The sequence below is a fragment of the Asterias amurensis genome, chromosome 13 (assembly GCF_032118995.1).
Source record: "Asterias amurensis chromosome 13, ASM3211899v1".
NCBI classification, from domain to species: domain Eukaryota; kingdom Metazoa; phylum Echinodermata; class Asteroidea; order Forcipulatida; family Asteriidae; genus Asterias; species Asterias amurensis.
In genome coordinates, this window is record NC_092660.1 from 16926469 (window position 1) to 16932468 (window position 6000).

Genomic DNA, 6000 nt, shown 5'->3' on the forward strand with positions numbered 1-6000 from the left:
CTCACAACCTCAATGGAATCCTGTACTGGGTTTGATGCAGATACTGTAATAATTCCCACCGCATCCTGTTTTTTAGTTCCAACCAGACCGGATGGAAGACTATGTCAATGTAAAATCAAATTGTCCACGGTAGAGTGGTTTCTTTTCTCAATTCAATTTGAAAACTTTCGAGTCTGTCCTTGGGACACTGTACCATACACTCTACAATGAAGAGACAATGGATTTTACTGTAGGACCTACGCAAGCATTTCAAAACCATTGCTTGTCATTAATTAATAACAGCCCTTCCCCACCACATTTCCTGTTGTGACCCGTGATTAAACCAGTGTCTGGAAAAATTTCTACTGTAATCCTAACGATCCCAAAAATAGAGCTTGTAGCGTGCAGGCCTGTAAGCTTCATTTTTGAAAGGGCAAGGGAACCGAGGCATTTTCTCTATCGTAAAGGGCACCCTGTAGATTTCTGCTGCAGAGCATTTCAAGGGCACCAAGGCAATGACCAAGGGGGCATGAAGACATTCGGTTCTGTTGCCTCCATCATCCATGAAGTATCATGCCTGAGTATGAACCAGCATTCACTTAGGAAATAATGAACATTGCCCAGTTGGTCTATCGCGGCCTGAAAGTTTGAAAGTTCTCTCCAAGTTGTCCGCCTGGAGATCAAGGCATCCAGACCACTGTTTCCTGTTGTACACCCATGATTAATCCTGGCCTGAAGGTTCCTTCTGGATTCATCCGACATTCAACAATCCTAATATAGCCATAAACCACTTACAATGGCCAGTTAATTCTGAATCTAGTTCTACCTTGAGGTCATGGGGACAAGTGCAGATTCTGTCTAAGTGGACCGTCCAACTGGCTAGCTCGTTGCTTTCAATAATACCAATGTTCACGAGAGAGATTGGCCGTGTTTATATCCCCTTGGAGTGTGTTGAGTTCCCTTGATGGGAAGACCATCGAAACAAACAACAACCAACAACCGCCACCCCCCCCCCCCCCCCCCCCAGCCCTGCACCCCTAAGTACAGTGCAGACCCTGCAAATAAAATTAATATGTTATTCCCATAGAGCAAAGTGCAATGTATAAAACCCCAGTGTGCTTAATTTTTGTTTGTGGTTTTAAAACACAATCAGTTACTATGTTTGGAAGACCTGACTCAGGCTAGGCATGCATCAACAAATGAAGTCACCTAACAGCAAATGCACAGCAAAACGTTTTTTTCGGTTTTGAATGACATAGCTGCAAAACCAAAAATGAGGAAATCATCTGAATCAGTCGAATATTATATTCCTGTAGATTTATGTGAATGTGATTTCAAATCAAACAGTTTGGAAATCGCTGGAGAAATTTTCAACCCAAGTGCCCACACAGACCTTGTGGATAATTAACTACTACCTGTGTCTACTATTATCCCTCTGGTAAAACAATATTTTGCCTTTCACTAAGTTAGAAATTGTTTTGTCAAAATTAATTTGCAACAAAACTGAAAGGTAGAAAGATTTAATCGAAAAAAGGTATAGGTGCAAAAGAGATTTGAAGCCCAGTACCCGTTTTCTTTGTCCTGAATTATTCGGTTAATGGTTGGAGTCACAGGCATGACCTTTGCTGGCTGGAGTGACATCCTTAAATAACTTGGGTGCTGCAATTCATCGGGGTATATCCTCCCCTTTTTATTGGAAGTGTGGGTATTAGTCATGACTGATCTTAGGCAAGATTAAAGGAAATATCTACCCTCTCTAAAAAAATTCATGTCAGACAGAGAAATTCATAATTTGTTTTCATAGCCTAAGTTATGGTTATACTGTAAACTACTCATAGTTTGAATACAATTAACAAACTTTGTTAAATGTGTAAATGTACATGTATGTAGTAGGGCAGAAATAAATAAAAAAGTATGCAAAAAAACAAATATAAATAAAAATTCATTTCCAAGCAACTAAAATAATCACTTCCGATACTGATAGTTTTAGCAATCTTGTAAAAGTTTCAGTCAAATTTATTGAATTATCTTGGGTCAATCTTCACTGGTTGTTACGGCAGTCTCTTCCTCCATGTCAAACCATATTTATGACCAGATCGGAGCTACCTTGAACAAAGTATTTAAACAAGGTGTTTTTAGGCCTAATCTGTTCTTTGTCTTTAAAATTAGGGAGTGCACAACATTGGAAAGTACCTGTTCGCAGATTCACACATAATTTACATACAGTAGTTGGGTCAACAAATTTCAAACAAATTGACGTTTCAACATTGATTATTCTGAATGGACCCTTACTGTTGACAAAATATTGACCTTGAAACACAGATACAGGATATCTTTAATACAACAAGTTGTGAAAACATGTTATTGCACCTGTTTCTAGCGAGCGACCATTGTGTGAAAAAAAAAAACACCATGAAGTTTTTGTCAAAGCCCCCTGGTCATTGCCATGGTGCCCTTGAAATGCTCTCAGTACAAAACCTACAATTTTCTCATAGGATTAAGGTGCCCTGTTCAAGGAGAAAGCGCCTTGGTGCCCTACCCCAAGATTTCAAAAACGAAGCATACAGGCCTGGAAGTTGTTACCTCTCCTCTTCCAAAGTAAACGTTCAGTTGTTGGGAAGTTTGCACTTAGTCCAAACTGAAGAATTCAAGAGTGCGGAGGTCGAAGGTGCAAACCCCGCTAAAAGGGTTTCAGGGTTAGAATGGAAACATTGCTGCCAGACTGAATAAAAATCTAAAACTTTGGCTCTAGATAAGAAATTCTGGGGATAGCACTGTGATTTAAAGATGCTACGTCAGATTTTTTGCTGATTTGACCCAAAAATTTTGATTTAAAATTCAATAGGTATTTTGATGGGGGTCGAGACAGTTACAAGAGCCATTGCTCAAAAAAGTCCGCCAATTATTAGTAGCAGTGAAATAAACTTTTGTCATGGTTCCAGGCCATTAAAAGTAAAAGTTAAACTTGTTTCCGTTAGAGCGGGTGATACTCTTTGAAATACCATTCACTCAAAAAAATCTATTTTTTAATGTTTGGGGCCAAAAATCTGACATAGCATCTTTAAACAGGTCAATCACGATTCACGAGGCCATTGACCTTTTGACCCTTGATCAGAATTTCTGTGGAAAGCAATGTGATCATCAAGCAGGTCAATAGCCTATAAAGACGTTAATTTTGCATCTGGGATAAAGATTATAATAGGATTTGCCCTACAGGTCGAAATCTAACTTAACAATGGGAGGACGAGATCTAAGATGTACCATACATGTATGTAGACTTTGCAAACAATGGTGCAGTATTTTTTTTATGATTGTACAAAGATAGAGTTGGAACTAACAGCTCAGCATGTCTGCTGTTAATGTCTGCCAGCTTCGCTTTATAAACAGATTTCTCACACACAAAAAAGAGGTTTTAATCAAGCAGATAATAGGTTGCACTGGCTAGACCATGAGTTGACGGATCATGAACGGGTTCATTGGTTCACAGAAGCAAAATCAATTCAACATGAAACCCTGGGCTCCATTTCGCAAAGAGATAAGATCAATCCTGTAGGGCCTATGCCTGTGGTGCCTCAATACAAATCACCAAGACCAGAGACATTTCAACTTATAATGTAGGATGCCTCAATACAAATCACCAAGACCAGTGACATTTCAACTTATAATGTAGGATGCCTCAATACAAATCACCAAGACCAGTGACATTTCAACTTATAATGTAGGATGCCTCAATACAAATCACTAAGACCAGAGACATTTCAATTTATAATGTAGGATGAATCTGTGAGGTTTGTCTACCATAAAGAAACCTTGGTCTACTCAATTGAGAAGTCTGCCAGGGATCAATCCTTGAGATTAAAGGGATTGGTTTATTTTGACATCAAGTGATACTTCTGACATAGATTAAAGAGAGTACTTTATGCTCTTGAGTACCATGAGGTTAGGCCTACTGCATGGCATAATCACCAACAGTTATAAAAAGACAGCTTGATGTAGCTTCAGTCAGGCGTGTAATTGGTCAGGATGGACTGTCAATTACCAGTCTGCTGGCCTTAAATGGGAATGACCTTGGGAACAGCTTAAGTGGTCTTATTGTATGGCAAGGCTCAGTCCTGGACTGGTAGGAGTAAATAGACATGTTTATGGAGGAAGAAAACAGTAACCTGAAGAAAACAGTATAAACCGAGAAAAAACGTGCCATCTGAGTGAATACTGAACAAATACTTTTTGTCCTTCTGCTGACTATTATAAATAATGAGGTCGGGCCTAGCGTCCGAGTCAGGTCTGTTAACCTCCAAGACGCCTCATCAACAGCCATTCTTTATTTTTTATTAGAATCTTAATGATCAACCGTTCCAGGGACGCCTAGTTGATAGCAGCAGTGGTCTAGCCGGAGCTTTCTTCCAATCGATCAAACTTTGCAGCCTGTAGACCTCCCATTAAAATCATTACAGTCCAAGTCTGGCTCCATATTATTTGATGAGAAACATAAGGCATGATTGGCAGTGCATGCAGAGAATAAGCCAAGCATGGATGCCCCATCAAAAAGGGAGATTTTGAGTTTGATTCTCAGTACCATTTGTCCGTCTTTGTAAGCTACAGGGAAACCAAGCAAACACGCGTTTATAAATATCAGCCATGAGCTACTTTGGAAATATTTGCATTGTACTCGACGTCATCTGACGAGAATTTGCTAAACTACAGACAGTACTTTAAATTTAGAACAAGCTATTTTTCATGGTAGCACCATGTGTAATGTCTTTTTAGTTTGTAGTAGTAGGCCTACTGTTTGTTCTAAAAAGAACCTGAGGTTGACAACTCAACGCTTCTTTCAATTATACTCTGCCCTCTGATCGTTTTGGGGGAAGCTGTTTTTTGTTGTAAAATGCAGTTACTCAATGTCCCTGACACGGTGAGCACAGTTTGTCCTCTAAGAGTCTTTTAGATATCCTGTCCGCTGATGGAAACTGTTCAGTCATTGACATACGTACACGTACCCACACGTACACCTTGAGTGCATTAAACTTGGTTTAACCTCAACTTTGATGGTCATACCATGTGTAGAAATCACGCATTTGTAACGACCTTTATTAAGTTTAAACTGTGTAACTCAAGTTCCAGAAGTTTGATTTGTTTATTCATTGTTTGTTTGTTTGTTTGGTTTGGGTTTTTTTTTTTTGGTTTTTTTTGTGGATGATCTTCCCGTCAAGGGAACTCGACAAACTCCAACAAGAGATGTACAGTAACACCAAGCTGGCACAGCCAATCTCTCATTATGCATTGGTTTAACGGCTACGAATTGCACAAATCAAGAAGTTGTGATTTATCACTCAATACAAAGTTGTTGGACGACAATGTAGTCAACCTACAAGTTTCTCCTAACTGTTCAATTCCATATCATCCACATAGAGGTTGTGATATACTACAACTCCTCTTTACAGGTTCAAAAAGCATAGAGCAAGGATTAAAGCATCTCCATTTATAGCCTCGTAGAAAGGGATTTGTTTTGTTTACATTGTCGTCAAATTTGTGTATGGTCAAAAACAAAGATCAAAAAGACTTTAAAAAACAACAAACTACACACCAACCGTTAACAGCCCAAAACCATTCAGTTTATTTGTGTTCCAAAATCCAGAAAACAAAAGGGGGTGAATATCAGCCACCTTGTCCATAAACGGTGACTGATTTTACGGGGATTACTGTCCGGTGTCCACCAGCTGCGCTCCTACACCGGGGCTAGAGCTCCCCGGCTACCGCCGACAGCCCGGGCTCCCCACCCCTAACAAAGTGAACACTCTCGTTGATTACAAACTTAAGTTAAAACACTTGCCCGAGTTACATTTTATTAACCTTAACCATAGCTAAAATTACAGTATATGACAGGCATTAAAGCATACTTACCAAACCTAGAAGACAGTATTCCATAGCTAGTCTGACTTACAATTTTGAGAAAAAGCAGGGAGCACACAAAGTGCACTGTGCACTTTTTTTGTTGACTCGACTCGTGTGCGTGGTGCGGTG

The 6000-nt window shown here is 39.5% G+C and overlaps 1 protein-coding gene across 1 annotated transcript in view; it reads right to left on the reverse strand.

The window, feature by feature from the left end:
- Positions 1 to 6000, reverse strand: part of LOC139945931 (FRAS1-related extracellular matrix protein 1-like) — a 32699-nt gene extending 26699 nt beyond the window's left edge. Inside the window, exon 1 of the mRNA XM_071943451.1 lies at positions 5881 to 6000. The gene's annotated coding sequence lies outside the window, so the exon portion shown is untranslated. The remainder of the gene's footprint in view (positions 1 to 5880) is intronic.